This window comes from Halichoerus grypus, chromosome 2, assembly GCF_964656455.1.
Source record: "Halichoerus grypus chromosome 2, mHalGry1.hap1.1, whole genome shotgun sequence".
Classification (NCBI taxonomy): Eukaryota; Metazoa; Chordata; class Mammalia; order Carnivora; family Phocidae; genus Halichoerus; species Halichoerus grypus.
In genome coordinates, this window is record NC_135713.1 from 35,090,623 (window position 1) to 35,117,180 (window position 26,558).

Sequence of the window (26,558 nt, forward strand, 5' to 3'; positions counted from 1 at the left end):
AAAGAAAAAAATACTGGACATAACTTTCTAAACTACAGATAAAATGATCCTTGGGACTAAATTTCTATAAGCTTGTATATTGTTATACACTATTTCTATAACTTAAGCATTGGCCAACTATTAAATACTGCATTAAATTAGATTCTAAGTTTCCCTGTATCTATTCCCTTTGCTGTGTGTGTATCAAGTTATTCCAAAGGAATAAACCTTTTTACTGAGTCTTAAAAGTATGAACTTTAGTTAGCTATTTGGTGAACTATTACCTTATGTTTCCTCTTATAGTCACAGATACTGGCATGAAATATCCTCAATTCAAAAGGGTCTTACTCTAATTAAAAGTAAAAAGAATAATTATTAATAATTAGCATTTTAAAAACTCATAACTAAATCAATTTATGGGTGATATACAAAAATTTTCATCTGTGAAAAAAACTATACTTTTTTTCCTTCTAGTGAAGATATCAAACTTTCTTGGACTGGGATATTTTACATTAGTAGTACCTTTTGAAGATCTAAAGTTAATTTGCTCCCAGGGTACAAGATATTTACATGAGAGAATCTTTTATTAATAATTTAAGACCAACATTGTTTTCTAAAGAAAACATTTTTCACACTTGAATTATAAAGTAACTCAGCTCTACTAATAAACTGATGAGTATAGTGTCCAATTAATTCACAACTGAAAGTAGAATAATTTGCTTCTGCATCTTCAACTCACGAAACCTGATTCTTCTCTGAACTCAGCATATGCCCCCCCCCACCAACCAATAACCTTCATGCTAGCGCCAGGTGGATGATATCTTCTCACTGTCTTGTGCGGTAAGGCTCTCTGCTTAATTAATGCACCCCTCTTGCGTCTGAACTTTTGGTTTTTGACCTGTTTCTCTCTCTTTCTCACTTTCTCTTCTCCAGCTTCTTGTACGTGTATGTAGTACATACATACATTTTATTTATGATGTGTTTATTCTTCCAAACTTATAAAAAATATATCTTATAAGCTCTGTTTGTAATTACTTCTTCATAGTAGTTGACATGAAGGTTTTCAGTGATTACATATACTTATAGCAAATTGAAGAAGGCTTTTTAAAAAGATTTTATTTATTTATTTGAGAGAGAGAGAGAGAGCATGAGCAGAGGGAGGGGAAGAGGGAGAAGCAGGCTCCTCACTGAGCGGGAAGCCTGATGCAGGGCTTGATCCCAGGACCCTGGGATCATGACCTGAGCCAAAGGTGGACGCTTAACTGACTGAGCCACCCAGGCACCTCTGAAGAAATCTTTTTAAAAATGAGTTCAGGAAGGATGTTATTGTCAAGAGAGTCAAAGACTAATATTCAAAATATGAAGAATTTTTCTTCTAAAAATATATTGTCAATACCGGCTGTCTTTTGCCAACCTGCCAGTTTGTTAAGGAGAAAATAAACCTGTAAGTAAGTTAACAGTAGGAGGCTGTTTTTTGTTCTGACGTAGGTAAGGGGGCTGGATATTATAGAGAGTCTGGATCCTGGTTTTTGTAGGTGTTCTATAAGTTAGGGTTTGGTTAGGAAAAACAGATACTACTCTAACATACTTCAAGCAGAAAGGGACTTAAAATAGGGAATTTGAGACATATAAATCTGTCAGAAGTTTGAGAGAACTAGATCAGAAAAGCCAATACTGATGTTTAGGAAATAATGAAGTACTACCACAGTGATCAGACAACAAAGAGAAATAGAAGACAACCAAATTGGTAAGGAAGAAGTACAACCTTCCTTATTTGCAGATGACAAGATACTATATATATATAAAACCCTAAAGACGCTGCCAAAAAACTACTAGAACTGATATATGAATTCAGTAAAGTCACAGGATACAAAATCAATGTACAGAAATAATAAATTACAAAAACAGCAGGGAAATGCCCCAATGATTACAGCTGTCTGCAGCCCTGAAGTGAGGGATTTGCAGGTGGATGCAGGGAAGCCATGGCAAACCCCCTTCTTGTTTAACTGCCAAAGTTCTTACACCTCCCCAACTCTTGTTGGAAAACTAATAGTTCTATTTCTCGTCCTCCTTCCAAATCTTGCACATGGAAACTACACCAGAAGCCTGCTATTGAGTGAGTCTGAAAAACATCGTTTCCAGTCTTCCAGCCCCTGCAGTACAAGGACAAGCTTAGAAAGGAAGGAATAGTGCTGATGACCAACATATAATACGTGTTAAAATTGGCTACTGGGGTTGAAGAGACAATCTGTAAATCAATGCAATGAACCTATAGAAGCCACTCTGCCACGCCCTCAGTGTACACAACTGGTTGAAGAAGGAGGACTGGTTCTTACCTATGGCAGTCCTTTTCTAATATGAATAAGAGGATATTGTCAGAGTTCTATTACAAATCCCACCGTGAAGTTTCATTCTATCAGATATTTATGGAGATAATAGAAATGTTCATTTCAAATAATGGGGCTGAAAAGTGACTTTCTTCTGTATCAGTGAAAACTCTTCCATGGTCTTAAAGCATTATTTTGTTTCTGAACATGTTTTGTTATTGTTTGTTAGCATGTTTTCCTCAATTTTGACTTTTCGGGGATGGATTTCATCATCAAAGGCTAACAGTGTACAAGGGCTAATAGTGTCAAGGGCCAAGAGTTTACAAATAGCTACAGGATGAGAAAACTGAAACATGGCAAATATTTAACACGTGTTGTAAGTATCAATTGTGAAGTATCAGTTGTAAGTATCAATTGTGAAGGAAACACCCGGCTTTGTGTTAGAATTTCAAAGAGAATAAGATGGCTATGTGACTTAGTTCCCAGTGAGTTAAGCTTGCTGGAGGGGTTTACAGATTAGTAAAAGAACCAGTGGACACATAATGATACCGACCATTCATCTGGACATACCAGCGATCTTATTAAGTGTACTGTACAGAAAAAGGGTTTGCAAAAGTCAAGTGTTGAATATTTGCTTCTGTGAATTAAGGATTAGTAACCCATGCCTCACTCCTGTAGCATTTATTGTGCTAATGTGGTGAAGCTGATAGCACTTCCAGAGTTTTTAAAAGTGCCCCCCCCCTTACAACAAGTAGCTGCTTAGGAAATGGAAGAATATGGTTAAGTTATCTTCTCAATCATAGTATAACCTACACATGAAATTGTTAGACCAGACTGGAAATTATTAAACAAGAAAATCCTGATCATTGGCAGCTTGGGAACTGCTAATGGTGTCACATAAGAACTGCCCTCATATCCATAATTCCATTAATGAGAGGCCTATTTTTAGTTTGGAATCCAATTAGGCAGCACTGTTAGCTAAGAAAAGAAGTGGAATATAACCCTCCTCAGGGCCATAGCCTAGACGCCTGCATTTTTTGTGACAAAGGGCATACGTTGGCAGAATAGACAGGTCCTCGCAGTCTGTGGAGATATTGGTGGGACAAATTTCTGTGGGAATCAATTCCTAATGGCTTGGTATAATTGAAGATCTCTGAGCAATCCATTAGCAAAATTTGAGACTAATCTGCAAGTAATGGCTCCCAAACAAGTAAGTGAGTCAGTCCCAGAGGAGATAGTATAGGACATACTGACAATCAGCAAAACTTGGACAATACGATAAGAGAATGGGCAAGGAACACATTTGTCTTGGCCAACTCGTCTAAAGATTATCAATGCTTTAGTAAAGAGGAAATGAACATTTATATTGGAACACAGTGTATATCCTTTGTAGTTTGGTGTCTACACTCATCTTTAAGTTCATATCTAGTAAAATAATATCATTACAAAATGTTGATCCAGTCATCTTCATTTAACAAAGACCAGGTTTCAGCCCAGTTATTGGGACACATGTCCAAAGTAGACTCTACCTCACTTCTATTATTTCATGATTCTGGCGAGCAAGCAAAGGGAACGAAGCACAGAATACCATAACAATAGCATTCATTTAAGTTTGGGCATGCTATATGTCATCCTTAGCAATATGGGACCCAGCTTATTGGATGAGTTTGCCATAAGAGTTAAATACTGATAAGTTTATAAAAAGCGTTTGTTGTTAGAACAGAACTACATCTTTCAAGGCTGAAAAAAAATGTAGTATTGTAGTAGAGAATTTTGGATTTCCTTATTTGTTAAATTACTTTCACATAAGGGAATCAAAAATTTTTAAAAACACAATCATTTTTCATGAAAGTGCTCATGCTAAATAGAGATCTTCTGGGTAATATTATTTTCAAATCCCCCATTTGACTGAATAAAGACAAATAGCTAAAATGAAATAGAATTTATTGTATGTGACTTCTCAGAGTGAAGCAATTTATGATAATATATAAATTATCTGAAAAAACTTCAAAAAATCAAAATTTATTATCTTTGGATTTTTCTGAATCTTCTTTTTGAGTTATGAATGCTATAGAATGTAATAATAAATTAGATTATAATATAAAATATATAAGTAGATATTATTTGCTTTTATATAATACTATAAATATATATTTAAAGCACAAGTCCTATGTTACAGTAGTTGAGAGAGCACTGCATTTTCCAGGACATGGAGAAGACATAGAGACAAATACATTTTACAATTAATTCTTGCAACTTGAAAACAGAGAACTCATTCATTTGGGAATATGGAGAAGTATATTCAACTCTAGTAAAAACTCTATTCCAAGTATATTTTCTCAGAGACCATATGGGGGGATCATTCAGAGGGGTATTTCCTAGTGTGTGACAAGGTCACCATTTCCCAAAGTCAATTCCACAGAATTATTACCCTATCTATCTATCATCTATCATCATCATCACCTATTGTGTTTTTGAATGTGTTAGCCTTGAGTAGGCTAACCGACACTGTGAATCTCAGAGAACAGAATACTGTAGGCACACTTTTTTTGGACTCATTTGACTTTTTGACCTCAGAAACCCCCTTCCTTGCTTTTTTCATTATAGATTTTCACTGGACCTATGTCTATTGAAACTGTAAGTACCGAACTAGATCTTAATCAATTAGGCCCTTGACAAAGATGACTGCTCCCCTTTGTAGTACTTAAGAAATTGCTCACATTTTCTATTGATAAAACCCCCAAATTCCATTTGATTTAGTGGCACCAAGAAAATGCAGCCACAATTTGCACAATGGACTTTCGACTGTAATAAGATAAAAAAATAATGGGGGAGAATATTGACAGATTATATAATTATTTCTCTTGTCTTGTGAATATATTTGGGTGGCCCAGCAAGCTTCCCCTCCTCCTCTAATTTGGTATAAATTGTGTAATTGCTTCTTTAGAAATTTGCAAGGCCAAGTGCTGAGAGATAAAGCCAGGTAGTCTAACTGATACCGCCTTCTACTTCATTATCCACTTTGGTTTAACCGCCATAAGAACACAGCCTTGAGGAAATACTGTGGAAAACAGGGGACACATAGAAATAAGTGTTTTTTTTCCTCTTTTTTAAAAAAGATTTTATTTATTCTTTTGAGACACAGAGATACAGAGAGAGAGAGAGAGCATGATCAGGGAGAGAGGCAGAGGGAGAGGGAGAAGCAGGCTTCCCGCTGAGCCAGGAGCCCGATGTGGGGCTCGATCCCAGGACCCTGGGATCATGACCTGAGCCAAAGGCAGATGCTTAACCGACTGAGCCACCCAGGTGCCCCAGTGTTTTTTTTTCTCAAAGCTCTTAAATGCACATTAATTCTCCAAAGCTGATAAGCACTCTAAACATTTGAGAAAGAATAAAAAGTAAGGGAGTCAAATTTAAAAAAAAATAGTTTGTGGAGATATGGCAGAAAGAGAAAGAGATGAAAGTGATGATGATTCTTTTTAAAATTTTATGACTTTAACTCTTTTTTTTATTATGTTATGTTAATCACCATACATTATATCATGAGTTTTTGATGTAGTGTTCCATGATTCATTGTTTGCGTTTAACACCCAGTGCGCATGCAGAACATGCCCTCTTTAATACCCATCACCAGGCTTTAACTCTTGTGAAGTAGGTCATCCATAAATTGATGCACCTTATAGAATAAGTCTTGTGGCATTCTATACAGAGATAAACATTGCTAAATATCTTCCAGCAGTATTACATGGTAATGGGTTTCTTGACAGGTGAAGTAAGGTCAGTTTTAGGAAGCAAAACCCACAAGAAAAAAAAAAAGAATAAAATGATTCCTTGTTTTAAGTTTGCTCCATTCCTTCAAGGGAAAAACATTTGCCAAACAGACTGTATCTTTTCTCCGAAGTAATAGTTTGGTCCTCCACCCACACAAGGTCAATCCAACCTCAGAGACGACCTTCTATCTTTGACTGTGGCTAACAGTTGTCATCTCAACGTGGGAACAAGAAGAGGAATCCAGCCCAATATTTGGTTCAATTTTATTTCCCCACTGAGGCCTAGCAAATAATGGCAGAGGAAGAATTCAAGATTCCAGGTCCTAAATCCAGGCTATTATTATTTTAAATCTGGATTGAAGGAATAATACTTATGTACAATGCAAATAAAGGATTCAACATTAATATCGTCGGGACCACTCTGGATAATTTCCTATGAAAAGGAAACTGATTAGAACTCATTGTCACCAAATGCTCCTGGAAGCCAAAAGATGTGAACACCCACACCCAAGTCAGTGCTTAATTAAGCCAATACTGACTTCTCTGGGGCAGCGTATGTCAGAGACCATTCACATCGATTGCTTCCAAATCTAATGATTCATCAGATAACAGTAAGAACCTGTAAGTGCTCAGGAGGTGACTAGAAAGCCAATAAATTCAAATGTATTAACAGTATTTTGATGTCACAAATCCCAAACTGAAACTCTGTCATCAAATATGAAAAGATTCTGCTGTTGAATGACTTAAAATAAACTTCTTTGAGCTTTAAACATTTTATAGGGGAAACTTTGTCAGGATGTTTGTTCTTATTGATATTGAAAGATATTTTTAAGAGGAAAGAGTTGAATGCTTCTGTTTGTTTGTTTCTCTGAATGCTTCAAAATAGCACCCATCCCTCCCTACTCTCAAGGGCTCTTCTGGGACATTCTGCTATGGGGAGGTCCTTCACTGACAAGTGCTGTTGCCATTTTCCCCAGATGCTGTGACTTCAGCTGTCTGATTTTAATGATTTCTGCCTAATGAGTCACACCTGTTTTTAATGCAGAGAAAATATGTCTATGAGTACAGGAATCACACTCTACACTGAGGATTTCACAGGTAGCATATAAATATGTATCCACTGTACTCCTAGGACTATAGGGTATACTATATAATTAAGCTTGTGCCATTGTAGTGGATTATAGACAATGTTTATTAGCTCATTTAATAGTATAAAAAAAGAAGGAAAAACTTTAGAACATATCACTCCCAGATATCCATATACCTTTTATAAAATACATATATTTATCATATATTACTAATTTGATGTCTTCTTTAAAAAGATACCCAAGAATCTACATTAAATAGATAAAATAAATATAAACTAAGTAACATTTTAAAAGAATTCTTAATTGTAATTACTGATCTAAGATACATAGTGACAATAGTATGATTATAATTGCTTTATGTTTTTGAAATTTTGATTTAATACTTTGTGGTAAGGTGGGTTGGAAACCTTGATTCTAAGTTCTGTACATTTCTGCACTTTATCTTCATAGCTAACATATCTGTAAAATTTACTTTTAAAAGATACATAGATCTGAAAGATTGTAAACCATTGATAAGATTTATTAAAGTAGGACAACCCATTTTTTCAGTTATAAAAACAGTATAACTTTTAAAAGTAATTGGCTCTAACTTTTTGACTTTTCTGCTCTCAGTTTTTCTTTCAAGTTCATTGTAATGCTAATGAATTTTTATATATCTAAAGAAAGCTTTCAAAACCCACTAAAACTCTCCATTTAAAAAGCTTAAAAATTTCACTTTCAGGTCCTTTAAGAATAGATTTGAATGATTTAGAAATAGCTCATTTTCATTATTAAAACCAAAAATGATTTGAAATATTTTAAAGATAATCTCTCTAAAGCAAAAGTTTTCTTTTGCTTACTCTTGTTTTTTAAACAATTTATTTTTGAAAGAAGAGATTAAGTTTTTTGTTATAATTCATTTTGCAGATTGGAAGGAACCACACCAAAAAGCTACAAATTGTATAATCGCAATTTTATGACACTCTGGAAAAGGCAGACTATGTGATAGAACACAGATCTGTGATTGCAGGGGTTGGGGTTTTGGGGGGCGGGTGTTGACTACAAAAAGGGTCACACTTGGAAAATTTTAGGGTGATGGGATTGTGTTGTATAACATGCTAATTGGGAGATGCGACCCTGCACAGGCCAAAACCACAGAGTGTACTGAACTGTAAGAAATTCAAACATCGACCATGATGTCAAGAATCTCAGGATAGGAGTGTGTCACGTATGGATGACATTACCTTACTGAAAAGGCAGGAAAAAGGAGCTGACCTAAGTAACCTGGGAAACCATTGTTTTGACTGATTTCTATAAAGCTACTGACACAATGACCTATAGGTAAACACTCTACACCATTTAGTAAATTCATTCCCCAATGGGGCTACTGTACATGTGTACTGAGGTTAAATAAATAAGTAAATAAAATGTAGATGATGGTAATCAAGTTTCTCACTCACCTCTCATAAATATTTTTTAATTAGCACAGTAGCCTATTCTTTGATACTCCTCCCTCCAGGAAGTGGAGTTTAATTCCCCTTTGGTCCCCCACCATCCTTGAGTGGTGGGCTGGATCCAGTGACTCACTTCTAAAGAATAGTTAAGAAAATGAAAAAAATAGTAACTTTGTAAAGGAGAAATTGGGCCAACACCACCTTAACCAAGTGATCAAGGTTATCATTACTAGTAACAAGCCATATTGATATCAGGTACCCTCTAATTCGGTGAGAAGGTTACTTCACGAAAATCCATAACCCCAGTTTGATCATGAGAAAATCTCAGACAAACCCAAATCAAGAGACATTTGCAAATAATGTTATGAGTGCTCTTCAGATGTGTCAAAGTCATGGGGCAACTCTCCAAATTATCTTTACAAATTTGCTGTGACTCTAAAATTATTTTCAAAACAAAAACTTTAACATTACATCACCTCATAATGTTGTAATGAGCATTATTAAGTAATTTAGTACCTGTTAAGCTCTTAGAACACAGCACACACTAAATATTTAATGAATGTCAGCTCCTATTTTTATTATTAATCCTATTTGACAGTCATATCTATAAATAGAAAAGCTAAAAAGTTTTTTCTTCTCCCACTGGATTGGTTGGATATTTTAATAACATCCTACCTGCTATTAAACTGAAATGTGTTTTTAAAGATTTTATTTGAGAGAGAGAGAGTGCAAGTGAGAGAGAGCACAAATAGGGTGAAGGGCAGAGGGAGAAGCAGACTCCCCACTGAGCAGGGAGCCCGATGTGGGACTGGATCCCAGTCCTGAGCCAAAAGCAGATGCTTAACCAACTGAGCCATGCAGGCACCCTGAAATATTTTGTGAAATACTAAAAGGTGTAAAGAGACAAGTAAAAATGATTTTAATTGCACAATCTGAGCATATCCACTATTAACTTTGTGTCTTATTTCCTGCTGGCATTTTCTGATATAATGCGTATGTATGTGTGTACTAAATATGATCAGGATGACTTTTCACCAAGTCTTGCAGTAAAGGTTTCTGCAGTGAGAGTGTTCATGGATAACTGCAGTAAGGGGGTCTTCCTCAAAAGGAGACAGCAATACCAATCAATACTTAGCACATAAGATGTGCCATGCAGTCTTTTCAATACTATGCATATGTAATTTCATTTAATCATCACAACAGTTTCATAATGAAAGTGTTTTAATTATGAACCCAATTTTGCAAAAGAGGAAAAGCCCTCACTAGTAGTGAGAAGGGGAGCCCTGGCTTGATCACAAGAGTCTGCCTAGATAGATCCTATTGTTAACCGTTATCCAACACTGCCTCTGTAAGTTTGCTTTTATAAGGCATCCCAGGCTTGTGCTGAGATCTTTAGACTAAGTCTAAATCTGAGAACTTTAAACTAAGTCATGGCTTGAATCTTATGGGCCCCTGTGTCATGTGAAGTAATGCTTCAAATTCCTAAGACCCCTGGCTGGTATTGTACAACCTCTCAGTCTGTAAAGTTCAATGCCAAGGAAATGTTGCTTGCATTTCACCTGGAAAAGTAGTGAACTTGTTTCTACCCACCTTCTCCTGAGGGTGCAAACCTCAGAGTTACAGCTTAATGTATGAGGTGTTCCTAATCTTGGGTGAGCCTCTGGGCTCAGATGTTTGCCCACCTCCCTCCTCCCACTCCTGACAATGAATATTTGTAAAATGTCGAAACAATGAATGGTAATACTTACCATAGACTATGTGAGTCTTTTCCTCTGAGGTATAAAAGAATCCAAGAATATAATCTTAAAAATTTCACAGAGAAGTTTATTTTGATGCCTTGGAAACTAAGAAACAGTGATGTACTTATCAGCAGCAATGGGCATGTACTTCGAAACAGAGTAGATGCCAATCCATGATCAATTCAATAGTTCCTTTTCATTTTTTTTTTCAAAAGACCTTAACTGCCAAACACTGAAAATAGTATTTTAAAATTTGTGATGTCACGGGCTCCTGGGTGGCTCAGTTGGTTAAGCGACTGCCTTCAGCTCAGGTTATGATCCTGGAGTCCCGGAATCGACTCCCATATTGGGCTCCCTGCTCAGGGGGGGTCTGCTTCTCCCTCTGACTCTCTTCCCTCTCGTGCTCTCTCTCATTCTCTCTCTCAAATAAATAAATAAAATCTTTAAAATTTGTGATGTTACTTTGGTCCTTTGCACTCTAAGAGTCCCCTTCAATATTTCTTGCAGGGCTGGTTTAATGGTCACAAACTCCTTTTAGTTTTTGTTTGGGAAATTCTTTACCTCTCCTTCTATTGTGAATGATAGCCTTGCCAGGTAGAGTATTCTTGGCTGCAGATTTTTCCCAACAGCACTTTGAATATATCATGCCACTTCCTTCCGGCTTGCCCAGTTTCTGTTGAGAAATCTCCAGCTAGCCTTATGGGTTTTCCCTTGTAAGTTAAGGACTTCTTTTGTCTTGCTGCTTTTAAGACTTTTTCTTTATCATTATATCTTGCAAATTTAATTACAATGTGTCTTGTTGTTGGCCTGCTTTTGTTGATTTTGAAGGTAGTTCTCTGTGCCTCCTGGATCTGGATGTCTGTTTCCTTTCCCAGATTAGGGACACATTCTGCTATGCTTTCTTGTCTTTATTTAATAAAGAAACAAGAAAGGATCAGAGAAAATCTCCAGAAACAACAACAAAGCAAGTAATAAAATGGCAATAAATATAAATCTATCAATAATTACTTTGAACATAAATGGACTAAATGCTCCAATCAAAAGACATAGGGTGTCAGAATGGATAAAAAAAACAAGACCCATCTGTCTGTCACCTACAAGAGACTCATTTTAGACCTAAAGACACTTGTAGATTGAAAGTGAGGTGGCGAAGAAACATTTATTACACAAATGGATGGCAAAAGAAAGTCAGGAGTGGCAATACTCATATTGGACAAACTAGACTTTTTGTTCTTTTTTTTTTTTTTTTAAAGATTTTATTTATTTATTTGACAGAGAGAGACACAGCGAGAGAGGGAACACAAGCAGGGGGAGTGGGGGAGGGAGAAGCAGGCTTCCCGCGGAGCAGGGTGCCCGATGCGGGACTCGATCCCAGGACCCTGGGATCATGACCTGAGCCGAAGGCAGACGCTTAACGACTGAGCCACCCAGGCGCCCCGTAGACTTTTTGTTTTTGTATTGTTTTTATCCTGCCTTGGTATCTGGGTAGTACTGGCTTTTCTCATTTCGGTTTTTGAGTCCTCTCTTTTTTTTTCTTAGTTAATGTAGTTAAAGCATTGCAAATTTTGTTTATTTCTTTGGAAAAACTGGTCATTATTTTCAATGCTATGTTATTATTTATTCTGATCTCTATTTTATTTATTTCTGATTTTTCTTTGTTATTTCCTTCCTGTACTAAATTTCAGCTAGGTTTCTTCTTTTTTTAGTTCCTTGTGGTGTAATGTTAAGTTGTTTATTTGAACTTTTTTTCTTAATACAAGCATTTATAGCATAAATTTCACTCTAACATCTGCTTTTGCTACAACCCATAGGTTTTGGAATAGTGTGTTTTCTTTTTCTTTTGTCTTGAGGCATATTTTGATTTGCTATTTGATTTCCTATTCAGCCCATTGCTTGTGCAGTAGTGTGTTAATATTTACATACTAAATATTTAATATTTACATTGTAGATATTCCAGCTTTGTTTTATTGTTGATCTTTAGTTTTATACCATTGTGGTTGGAAAATATACTTGGTATGATTTCAGTCTTCTTAAATTTGTACTATTTGTTATATCTCTTTATGTGATTTAACCAAGGGATTCTTCTGTGTGTATTTGAAGAAAATTTGTATTCTCTTTTTCTTGGATGGAATGTTTTATATATGTCTTTAGAACCATGTATTTTTAAGTGAAGCTTCAAGGAAAAACTGTTCTTGTTGAAAAGAAAAATAACTTTAACCAAGAGTACTCATTTAAAATAAAGCATACCACGGGCCCCTGGGTGGCTCGGTCATTAAGTGTCTGCCTTCAGCTCAGGTCATGACCTGGGGGTCCTGGCATCAGCCCTGCTTTGGACTCCCTGCTCAGCTGGGAGTCTGCTTCTCCCTCTGCCTCTTCCCTTCCCCCTGCTCCTGTGTGTGTGCATGTGCTCACACTCTCTCTCAAATAAATAAATAAAATATTTAAAAAATAAAATAAAATAAAGCATATCAGAGGGGAGGTAGGTGGAGGGATGGATGAGATAGGTCAAAGGGATGAAGAGTACATTAATCATGACAAGCACTGATGTATGATGTATAGAATTGTTGAATCACTATATTGTACACCTGAAAATAATATAACACAGTATGTTAACTATACTGAAATTAAAATAAAAAACAATAAAAATTTTTCAAATAAGTAAATAAATGAAATCTGTGATGTGAGGTGGTGGCTGCAGAAAAGAAGAGGTTGATTCCTAGCCCATTCAAAAACTCTTCCTGGCTGAAAATAGCAGAGTAGGAAGAGAAGGTACAATAGTTTGCATATTCACTGGCAAAATTGGCACTTATTGACCAGAACTTTTCTGAGTAGGTTTTTCTTGATGAATAGCATCATGTGTTAAATTGAGTTTGAGTATTCATGGATGACTGCACTAAATTTATTTTTAAGCTTGGGAGCTTTCTAATTGTCTGTATAACCGAGTAGCATAATTGACACTGTATGTTAAAAATAACCAACTTGAACACATTTAGTGTTTTTTGCTCCAGTAGCATAAAGCCAGCTGGGTATCTATAAAAACAAATTTGAATAGCCATATGTATGCTCATCAAAACGGTAATATCTATGTTCTTAGGCACAAATAATTCAGTCATTTTTACCAGTTTCCAAATAGTGCAATGTCTATTATAAGACTTGAAGTAATATCATTTGAATGACTTGATCTTCTTTCACATGCAAATTCTTGGGTTTTGACTGCACCCCCCCACCATTATCTTCATGAGAAATAGAAATTCTACTGATCCATAAGCACCATCCTCTACACAAAAATTTTCCTTAATAGAACTCATTTCTCCTCTGAGCGACTTCAAAACTTATCGTGGCACCACTCATATTACACATGCTATATCCATAGTCTTGTTCCACAGTTTGCACTTTTCAGATGAAGTGCACTTTCAGCAAGACAATACTGATCAGAATAGTTAGAACGTATGAGTCAGAATTAAAATCATAATTATTTTTACATTATGGAAAAAGACGTTTTAAGTATCTTCCCATTCTGCCGCTTTCCCAGGGCTCTGACCATATGAAGTGCCCACTAAGAATCTGTTGAATAAGCAAATTAATGAATATGTCCTTCTTTATTAATAAGCTTGCTCCTTAGAGAACAGAAGAGTAATGTACTGCTCTGAACCAACAGAGCCGAGAGGCTTTCTCTGGGATGTTAAACCAAACCACTTATTTAGTCAGCCTGCAAACTCTATGTAAAATGCAGTCAAACAAATGGAAAGGAGAGCTCTGTCGAGATGAATATTAAATATATGAAAGAGGACTTTAGTAACTTATCACTTAATGAATGCCAAATAGCAGGTTTGTGCACCTCTTTCCGTGGCAGTTACAAAATTTAATTGTACAAATAACTCATGCTCTATGTGCTGTGTTATCTTTATTCATATTCTATAAGTCAAGGAAGACATCCAACTGGTTACTTGAAAGACAGAATACTGAAATAATATTACCATAGCATAATTTTAATAGCTTTTTAACTTCATTTTAGCAAAATTCTGGAGAGCATATTGCTCCAGTACTAAAAATTTATGGCCATAACACCTTTCTTCTTCTTCTTCTTTTTTTTTTTTGTCATTTTTGGAAAATGATGGCATCACCTTGGGAGAGGTCAGAAAAACTCTTGACTATGCTTGTCGTTCGTTGGCTTTAGGTAACTGAAGTTTAAGATGACCGGACATACAAAATGATGTGAAGGAACTGTACAAGTTTCATTGCCAGAACTCACTTTCCATTCAAAGAGTGTCTTGTATTTTAAAATGCACTAGTGCACGATCCATTGGTTTATTGATGGGTTATGGGGTGGGGTATAGGGTATTCAAAACAACTAGAAATATAAGAAACTTGTGGAAGGTAAGAAAAGCCATGAGGCAAAAGATTGAGCAGAGAACCTACAATACAGACAATACGAATATCAGCTAGACAGATGCCCAGCTTTCAAATTTGAAGACAACTGAAAGGGATTTCTATAGAATGACACCCTTTTGTAGCCCACAGTGGCCCACTGTAAAACAAAGTAAGAAGGCCCAATTTAAAACTTTTAGCTAATTTATTCTGTAAGTTAATGAAGGCTCATTCCTCGGCATTTTTCATAAAAACACAACAGAATTTTAACATTGATACACTCCTCTGGGGTGAATTCAAAGGTCCACATTGATTCCTTTCCAAGGATGGAATCAGTTCTCATCTTCTTTGTATTAAGGTCTTCCACATTAATAGTTCACGCTCTCTCAATTTGTATTATCCAGGGCTTTGGACCAACTAATTAGCTTTCTTAAATCTAGACACAATTTACACTGTAGCTCTGGGTTATGACAAATGAGCCCTTCCAACAAACAAATGATTTTAGAAGAAGGAACGAAACAGTCTTATGTTTTAAATTCTAAAACAAAACAAAACAAAAAAGCAGCCTAGTTGATGGACAGGGATGGGTAAAAACTGGGTCTATTTGGGAAGCAGGGGTACAGATGCGATTCTCAGGATTACACGTGTAGGTAAAAGCCTTGTCAGAGCCTTTAAAAAAGTCATTCCAGAATTATTTGTACCATCTGCATGTGGTGGCAGAGCACGGAGATGGAGCTAGAAGCAAGCAAGTATTTTCAGAATTCTGTTTTCACCAAAGCACCACTGCGTCAGAAGAGGACCCTTAGGAACTGGCACTGGGGAGCACAGACTTCCTTTCTGTGCCTGCAGAAAATGGTGAGAAAAATAAGCCAGGCTTGTTGCTCATCGTCCTCTTCTTCAAGGAGATTTTGAACATGAGAGCCTGACCTTCTGCATTCCAAACATAGAAAGATTTATTGTATTTCATGGCGGGAAGATCTTTAAATGTTGTGACTCATTCAGAAAGAAGACTTTTTTCATCATGGAAAACAAATTTATAGTCCTGGTGTGGTTGCTCTCAGGAGCAGTTTTACAACTTTTATAACTTTGGTTTCCACTAAGCTCAACAAGGGAGGATTATCCTAGTGAATGGCAGAGAGAGGCGCCACACGGCCTCACTTAGGACACAGGCTTTTGCTGTACCATCCTTGGTTTGAGAAGCATTTGGAAGTGTTCAAAAACTATATTAGGATATTCAGCCTAAGAAGATACTACTACCAGCTGTTTCCAAATCCAGTATTCCAGGAGGAGATCATTATTCATAAGGGGAACTGTCAATCATTTCCAGTCTATATAGACTCAGCGAAGTTATTTGCTAAAGGTTGCAGAACAAGATAATAGCAATGGAAGATAATTCCATCTTCAGAATCATTAGCAGTTTTCAGTGTTCAAAAACAAGTTCATGAAAGTTGTAAAGCCACGACGGTTTAAAACTGAGCTCTCTGTGAAAATCTACTGAAAGAAAATAGTTGACAGTTTTTGATAATAGATTTCTTAGACTGTTTTCTCATTTCTTCTATTGCCAATGCGATATGCAGTAATACTGAAAGTAGTAGTAGCAGCAACAGGAGGAGGAGAAGTAACAGCAGCGGCTCCAGTAGTAACAGCAGCTGCATAGCTAGAGTGGTAGTAGTCGCAGTACAGCTATCTATAGTAGTAGTAGTAGTAGCTAGAGGAGTAGTAGTAACAGTAACAGCATAGCTGTAGTAGTAGTAGTAATAGTACTAGTAGTAGCAGTACAGCTATCTATAGTAGTAGTAGTAGTAGCTAGAGGAGTAGTAGTAACAGTAACAGCATAGCTGTAGTAGTAGTAGTAATAGTACTAGTAGTAGCAGTACAGCTATCTATAGTAGTAGTAGTAGTAGCTAGAGGAGTTGTAGTGACAGTAACAGCATATATATATATATATATATATATATATATATATATATATACATATGTACGTACATTAATTGAAGAATACTTCATTGCTAAAAAGTGCTAACCATCATCTGAATTTTCGGCAAGTCATAATCACTGATCACAGATCATCATAGCAAATATAATCATGGTGAAAAAGTTCAAAATATTTTGAGAATTACCAACATGTGACACAGTTAGTACGTGAGCAAAAGCTGTTGGTAGAATGGCATCAATAGACTTGGTGGATGCAAGGCTGTCACAAACCTTCAATTTGTAAAATATGCGGTATCTGTGAAGCCCAGTGAAACGTGGTATGCCTATACTAAGCACTTCACTTGCATTAGTTCATTTAATGCCCAGTGTCTGTTTTATTGTTAGTACTAGGGAGAATTTTTAATGTATTAAGAAACTTGAATTTGAGAACCTCCAAAATATAGTGTTTATCTTACCTGCCACAGTTCTGAACCAACTGAGAAATAAGACGCATGGTGGAAAGTATTTTCTTTTTTATTTATAAAGTTTGCATAGGAGAATATTATTTATATATTTGAGCAAGTGAGTTTCCCAAAGGTGATCCCTTAAATTAGACAGATTGATCTACCCTGAAGGAGTAGGAGAAAGTGTGTGCTCCTTGATTGCTCACTCCCAGGGGAAGAAACCCGGAAGGGCTGAGTTATGCAGGCTGAGCTTCTCCTTGCACTCATCAGTCAGGTTGGGGATTTCACTCTCGTAAGGCAGAGGGAGTGTGGGGCTGGAGATAGGTCAAGAATGAAACACTAATGCGCATTAGGAGGGGCGGGAAGAAATGTCTTCCCTGCTCTCAAAGTTTTCAGATTTTTGTTGCTTCCTTCCCTGCTAGCTCGACCCACCAGACTTCACCATTAAGTCGATGTTCAAGATGTGCTGAAAGCTCCCTCAAAGCATGAGGCTAACAAGCTATCAAGGAGTCCTGCTCCCCTTCCAATAAAGTTATTCCCTCAATGTGCTTCCCTAAGGTTTGGAGTACGCCCTTGAGACCACTGGTTGACAGTAGAGATTTCACCACTAGGTTTTCACTCAATACATTTGGGCCCATTTGTAGATCAGGTACTATATTATATGTTTAAGAAAACAAGCTTATTTCATTATATTGTATTATCGTAATACTAGATTCCTCCAGGGAGGGAGGATTCCTAGTAGATTTTCCATTAGCCCTTGAATCCTGGTCTATTTCCATCCATCATACTTGGTATTTCTAGAGCAAATCTTCCTATAAATAACGGGCACGTATTAACCTGGTAACAAGAGGAGAGGCTATTTTTGAGGAGAAGAGAGAGCCATCTCTGAAGTGGATAATGGCATGTTAGGAAAGAGAAATGGGCAAGAAATATCTGAAACTGGCCATTGGCAGTAGCAGATGTTTTCTTATGGAAGAGTGAACAGAAGCACTGACCAGACCAAATGTGACATCAGTTCCAAACTCTAATGAATTGTCTTTAAAGGACAAGATCAGTTTTGTCATTAAAATGTTAAAGGGCTTGACTACTACCACACTTTACTCTGTTCCTTTATTTTAGAAAGTGGCAATTTGGTCCTTTTTCAAGACCACATTTTGTTTATGTGCCTTGTTCAAGATGTGGCAAGTAACATGTCAGGCAAATCAGATTTAATTAATCTCTACTTGGCTTCCTTAATTAAAATAAAGAGAAGATAAATTCTCTTACATTGCCTATAAATACATCTTTCATAAATAGAACGTTCATAAAAGTACTGAGTATGTTATGAGTGTGTAGTCTATTCAAAATTGAAATCAGAAGATATTCATTCATTGACTCATCTGGGGCAATATCTTCAGTGTCTAGTAATAACAAACCATTCCTATGGGATAATTTTATAATGAGTTTGACTTTCCCCAGAAAGATATACAAAAGATGATTTTCTGAGAGTAAAGGGGAAATCTTCCTTTAATACCTATTCTTTCAATTCCTTTTTTACTTATTCTAATGAAATCGTTTGTGGTTTTATTAATCGGTCATTTCAGACTCAGTAGTCAAGGAAAGAGATCCAAAATGTTAATTTTAAATTCCCTTTCTTTCCTTCTTTTGGGACAGAATCTGAAGCATCAAGATTTGACCTTTTCTTTAACACTAAAAATTTCTGAGGAAGGTGGAAAGATTAATCTGTGGAAATAGCACTGACCAATTTTTAGCTATGTCCCTGGATATACCAAGAAACCTAACCCAGTATTCCAGGGTAGTAGATTCTAGTTGTAATATATGATCTAAATTGTATTTCAGGCAAATAATTTAACCAAAATTAGGAAAGATGATGTGTAGGACAGGAACAATTAGAAATTAAAGATCTAATATTTCAGGATTGAATGCATAGATGTTGGAGTATTCCTGTAAATACTGCTATGGGTCACTTACATCCCACTTATGTCATTAAGTGAGTTAAAACAACAACAACAACAAAAGAAAGACCTTGGGTGATGAGGTAAAGATATCGAGTTTATTTCTGGACACAATTTGAAGATGCTGCTTGGACATCATTGTGGCATGATGAAGTTGAAAGTCTGGATCCTATGCTCAGGATAGGGCCAGACTACAAAGATAGATTTGAGATACATACGTTTTGTATGATATTTAGAGAATAACTAGTGGGGTCACCACACCCATGGATGGAATATCACCCACAGAGAAAGTAAGATGATGATCCTGCAAATTGGTAAAAATGATAAAGTTTTTAGAAGCAGTAGTCTTCAAAGAATTCTGAAGAAAGAAAAATCAGAGTCACAGTGGGGAGTAAGAGTGGGGAGAACGATCATCCCCTAGGTTACATATAATACCAGACATTCCTGTAGTGTTTATACTACATTATATAGTTTTTTTCTTCTATTAGTTTTATTTTTATTTTTCAGCTTTATTGAAGTATAATTGATAAGTAAAAGATGTATATATTTAAGGTGAACAATGCGATGATTTGATACATATATACACACACACGTGAAATGATGAACACATTCAAGCTGATTGACACATCCATTTCCCTCACATGGTTATCAGTTTTTGGCATGTGCGACAAGAACACTTGAGATCTCTGTTAGCAAATTTCAAGTATACAATACAGTATTAACTATAGTAACCATTCTATACATTAAAGTTTTGTATTACTATTGTGAGAAAAAAGGGAAAAAGAAACCACGATATACATATGGATCTATTTTGCTGGATATTGATGGTGATCTGGACTATAGAAAATATCTCAGAAGTGAAAGTTTCAGCATACTGTCCTCATAAGTGCTCACATATTCATTCTTCTCTTATTCGGGTTACACTTGGAAGGCTCTGACGAACTATTATTAGCCAACAGGATGATTCAAACAGCTGTCTATGTGTCAATGTGCCCCAAACACTGATAGTTTTGACTCTTGTCTGTAGGTATGAATTATTTTATTCACAAGGGTCATAATGATTTACTCTGTTTCTTTTCAGTTTCCCATACACTTTTAACTATAAATCCACTTCTAAAGTCCCAACTGACAACTAGGTCAGTGTTGGACAAACATGGGTACTGTGAATTGACAAAGAATTAAGCATCTGCCTTTTTTATCAGAGGACGTAGGGGCCCAGTTTCAATGCAGTAGCAGGTGCTTCTCGGGGGAAAAAAAAACCACATTCCTGACTTTATACATCAAACACATTTACCTACCTGTAAGCAAGAAATAGCCAAGGTGACTACCTAACCACTGTGAATCTACCTCATCTGCATTTGAAGTTAAATTTTGTGATACTATGAATAAATCAATTTTTTTCTTTCCAATCACACATGGAAAATGTTATTTAGTTAAGGACACAGATAAAATCATTTTGTAGAATTCAAAAAAGTGGGAGGAAGAAGTTATATGTTGAATGTGTGTGTTCACATGTATATGAATGTGTGCTCCCATATGTGGATACATCTAATTTAACCACTTTTAATATAGTCAAGATTGCTAACAACCTTATTACTAGGGAAGGGGTAAAAAAATGGCCCATATAACAGATTAAGAAACTGAGGATTGAGGAGCTGAAGTAAGCTCTGATTACAGAGTAAGCTCCTTGGCTAATTTGACTTTGTATTGCGCTGAGCAAAGTGTCTGGCCAACAGCAAGGTCATCAGGAAGTTTGCTGTGACTAACTGACTGACTCTAGAAAGATTCACACTGACGTGCTTAGCTACAAAATGAGAATTGAGCTCAGTTTCCCTACCTAGCTCCAGTTTTTTAGTATACAGTAAAGTAAATAAAAACCAGCTTATTTTCCTTGAAGAGTATAAATTCTAGTCCCTGCATTTTCATGAGTGATATTATGCTACATGGATCATCACAGCTTGAACCATAAAGATCAAGGCGAACACTGCATTTTTTGTAAGTAGTACAAAATGTGAGTGTATTAAATCACTAATTTCTCCTCCATGTACATTGGAATTAGGTGTCTGAACCAGTTACCAGTTTGATAATTAAGCAGTAAGTTTAATTAAGTAAGTTGAAAATAAAAAGATTAATAAGTGCCAGTATGACAAAGAAAACAGCTATTTAATTAATTATTGTAGTCTTACATAACACCAATTTATGATTCACATTTTAAGGCATGGAATGACTCTAAATTTTATGCTGTTATAAAAAAAATTTTCTGACATAATATTGTTGTCCTGACACCTATTGGTTGGACAGACTTTACCGTGGATTCCATCAACATCTGGATTTGAAAGTGACCTCAGAAGAATCAGAGCCCCTCAGAGAGTACCTTCTCGGTCTTTTAATGCTTCTAAGAATGGCCTTTTGGGCACCAATGTTTCTGGAATTTAATACAACAATGCATTTTTATTCTCACAGCACAAAATGTCAAAAACTTTCTTTAATGTCATTTAAAAAATCTTAATAATTTAATTATCATCTAATATATCTTTTCCTATAAGAAAAATAAGGGAAATATTTAAATATAAAATTTCTTCTGAAGAGCTAGATGTCTTATATATGTCATCATTTCCACAAATTTACATTAAAAATGTTCATATTTACTTGAAAATAAGCTTTGAGAATTTTTTTTTTTTTACTGTTTCAAGAGGTATAAAGTACCATAAGGTCAACATTTTGAACTGGCTGAGGAAATATAAAAGACTGATTATTTCAGTCACAAAATCCAATTGTATGATACTAGCTTGTTGAAGAAAAGAGCTGGATACCCGAATTCCTAGCCTTATGCATTTTCACAAACCTTTTAGTTTTTCATTGAAAATGGATTTGACTAAACTTTTCTATTTTTTCAGTAAAGTAAATGTTCTTAAAAGCCTATTATTCATTGCTCAACAACAAAAATTGTTCAGCTCCTGACTTTATTCTGAAGACAGAATGTACTGTTATCCTTTTTCTGTTAGCAATATACTTGGTATTTTGATAATGGAAAGAATATGAATTGCATTATACTGTGATCAACATCATTTCAGAAATTTTATTCTTTTGGCATAATATATACATTCTCTTAGAATATAAATACTTCTCCATGATGTAAGTTTATGTAAGTACATGGCCAAAACTAATTTGGAGTTACTGAAGCAATGCCCAAGAATCAAGAGTGGAAGCCGAGTTTACATGATACTCAGCTAAAAGGAATTCTCCAAAGTCTATAGATATAGCCAGAAAGACTCAGTAGTAAATTTTCTAGTACTAACCGATAATTATAGCATACTTCATTTGTGTAACTCAAATAACTCTTAGGTGTTCTCATTTATTTTGAACCTCTTATATTTTTCTGCTTCTCAGATTCTCAGAAGCATATGGAACTATGATGGATATACCTCATCAAGAAAAGGAACTTGGTAAGTCTTCTGGTATCTCCTATCTGAATCAACTATTTGCATGGAAAGCCAGTTTTATATGAAAACAAAATGGTAATTTTAGATAAAAGAATCAAAATACTGGGGTGCATGGGTGGCTCAGTCGTTGGGCATGTGCCTTCGGCTTGGGTCGTGATCCCAGGGTCCTGGGATTGAGCCCTGCATCGGGCTCCCTGCTCAGCGGGAAGCCTGCTTCTCCCTCTCCCACTCCCCCTGCTTGTGTTCCCTCTCTTGCTGTGTCTCTCTCTGATAAATAAATAAAATCTTAAAAAAAAAAAGAATCAAAATACCACATAATTTTTTTAAAGATAATGAAGGAACCTTGCCATGAAATCACACTACTGCCTGCCTGCTCAAACTCATTTCCACTAACCCACTCATAGGCACCCATGTTCCAGTCCTATCAGAGAATGTCTCATGATCGAAATATGCCTTCTTTCTTGCAAATTCAAGTCTTTGCCCTGCAAGTCCTCAACATTGAATATCATTCTTCCATATCTTTTCCTGGCCAATTTGTAGTCCTAGAAGACTCATTACAGTTTCATCTCTTCTCAAACTATCTTCCCTGACCTGCTTAGCTGGAGCCATAACTGTACTCTGGGTCACCATAATGTTTTGTACATATTTCCTCTTACAGCTTTTCTTATAGGTATTGTTTAGTTACCTGCCATTCTTACTGGACTGTGTGCTCCTTGAAGGCAAAGGCAGTAGATTTTATCTTTGCATGTCTAGTTTCTTGAAGGAATTAATCTCTTCTCTTCTCTCTGTCCACATCCCACAATAAGGGATTTCATACCCAGTAAATCCTCAGCATATGCTAGCTGGCTGATGTCTGATTTATTGAAATCACTCTATCATAAAATCTTGTACATATTAAATATTAAGATATGTATAATTTATGTCACACTTATTTTCAAAAACTATGAGGCAGCTTTAAAAAAACCTAAGGACAAATATATCACAAACCCGAGATGAGGTAACCAAACTGGGTTTTATGGATCTCATTTACTTGCCCTTTATCATCCTTGAATATGTGAAATTATAAATTGGACATTAAACCTTAATGTAAAATTTTTTTAAGCTATCCTTTATCTTATATTAGACAGAAGGTGAGAGAGAGTGTGTCACCAATGTTTTGGAATTTAGTATCACAATGCCATATACCGAATGTATGGGGGCTAATTGAATAACATTACAACAACATTCTAGGAAATCATTCTTGTCAAAAGTATTTCCAGAGGTGATTCTTGATTTAGTTATTTTGCCAGATGGCTGTGTCAAGTTCTATATAAATGAATATTGGCTCCCCTATGGTGGGAGGAAATTAGCAAGTAAATCAGGTATGAAGAATTCATAAGAAGGGAGTCTTTAAAGCTGCAAAATCTTTTAAAGTGACCCATTTCATAAAAGAATATGTCTTAAACACTGATGTATTTCAAAAGGGTCAACACATATTATGCTTGATTTCTAAGAATTCTATAATAATTTCAGAGATGAAAATTTGAAGTTAGGATATTTTATAAAACATGAAGATTATTAACAGTAAGGTAATGGTAGAGTATATGAGAAGAAAAATAATGATTTTTGGGTTTTTTTCTAGCTTAGAACAATCTCTTTACTTACCCGGTGGAAATCTCTTCCGCTTTTTCAGGTAGCAGATCATGCATAATTATATTTGTTAAATATACATATGTAAAGGTTTGATACTACCTAATTAGTATAACAGCTAATACGTTAATGGTTCTATTTAAAACTTTATCTGGATAATATTTCCTATATTAATAATATAAAATTTGTATTATTCCAACCACATTAACATTTTCCTTTTGTAGCCTATATCAATACATATCTATAGCACACAGTTTAGTACTTACACCATAGTTTCTTGTATTTCTCTATCATCTACCTATAAAACAACAATAGCAACAATAAACCAAGATATAACCAAGGACACTCCTTACTCCTTCAGCTGGGTCCAAGGCCATAATCATATTTCTTGACTCCTCTGCCAGCCATTCTAGATCCCAATCTCAGGCATCACTTTTGTTGGTCTAGGTTCCTTACCTCATAGGGAAATCACTGAGGGGTCTCAGCACCTGGTTACCATGTCCTTGTCAAGTGGTAATTGCTCTAACATTGTCCATTCATGGTTATTGCCAGGCATGGAAGCACCAAGACCAAGAGTCACCTAGTGACTTCTTTGAGTTCTAGACATAACTCTTCCTTACCACCACTATATAGAGGCTATTCCACTTCTGAAAAACAGGATCAATTACCAGTGCCAGTATAATAATTCCCTTTTTAACTCAAGATCTCTTGGCAAAAAGAACCATGAATGACCAGATGGCCATGGCATTAGGCTAAGTGGAAACCTTATATATCATCTGATAGAAGTTTCCCTTACTAGAAACCAGAATCTTTAATCTGGCAGATCTTTAAGTTGAACAAATAGGAACTATAAGTTCCCTAAGTGGACAACTGGGAGTGAGGGTATGATGGTGCAATTTATGTCTGACCTATAGTCACCCTGAATACTTAGCCTGACTTCCAGTTGTCAGCATCTTTGTTTCTTTCCCTGGATGCCAGAGTATTAATTAAAGACCCCAGGAGCAGTTGTCAATAAGTTACTGACTGGAATTTTATCTATGGAAATTCAAGATCTCTTACTTCCTGATGGTTTAACTCTGAACCATAGGTTTAAGTGAGCTCATAGTTACTCTACAAGATTCATAGTAAAAACCTTATAATATATAAGTCCAAGGTTCATAGTAAAAACCTTATAATAGAGGAGCATTTTTTTGGCTCCTTCCCTCTCACTTTCTTACAGGCTTACTAGTGAGCCCTTTACCTCTCCAATAAATTACTAACTTTGGGATCCTTGCCTCAGTTTCAGTATCTGGAGTAATGCACATTAATTCAAAGAGGCCACTTGTATTTCCAGTCCTTGGTCATTAGATCCAACTATTCTGGCTATTAGGATCATGGTACTGCATAACTGTTACTAGTTCAAAATATATATCATATATTGATAAACAGCATCCCAGCTACAGTGTCATTCTTCCCAATCTGGTACTTATAGTTGCACCTCTAAGAAGCCATTCAACTTCCTATCATGCCAGTTGCTGCTGGATGATGCCATATACTCAAAGAACCAAGAGATTCTGTGGTTGCACAATGTTGCACATCCTTCACTGTAAAGTGGGCCCCTCAGTCAAGGCAATGTTACATGGGATCCCATAATGATAAATTAAACACTCTGTGAGCACTTACATAGTAATGCTGGCTGAGAGACTGTGAATAGGGGTGGTAAACTCATACGTGGAAGATGATAAATCTCACTAAATATGAATTGCTGCCTTCCTCCCCAGTTAGGTGGAGAATTTCAAAAAAAGCGACTTGCCACCCAGGGGCTGGCTTGACTCCTCAAGGAACGGTACCTTACCAAGACTTCGTGTCAGTCTCTGCTGCTACTGACAGGTCGCAAATTTAGTAGTAGTAGTAGCTAAATCAGCCTTGGTGAGAGGCAGCCCATGCAGTTGGCCCATGCACAGTCTTAATCCCTTCGAACATGACTTTTCCATTCATGGATCCATTGTGTTAGCATTGGAGTGGCCAAGCATAGAGGCTAAGTAGCATCACCCTTTGTTTCTAATTACTGAGACCCTCTCCTAAGACTCTGGTGGTCATAGGAATCTTCCAGGCAGAGTTGTAGGTACTTGCAGTTGAAAGTTGTTGAGTCAATCTACATAGCTATGTTGACGGCCAAGCAGATGTAGGTAGAGTGACAACTGAGTCAGCCAGTATAATGGACACCATAGAATACATTTTTCATTGAATCCCCCTCAAAACTTCCCTGAAAACTATTACTTTCTCTTTAATCCAATTCTAACTTTAAACCAATTGGCTTAGAGAGTCTAAACAACTTTCCTATAAACTTCAGTATTTTGATTCTTTTTTTTTTTTTAAGATTTTATTTATTTATTTGACAGAGAGAGACACAGTGAGAGAGGGAACACAAGCAGGGGGAGTGGGAGAGGGAGAAGCAGGCTTCCCGCGG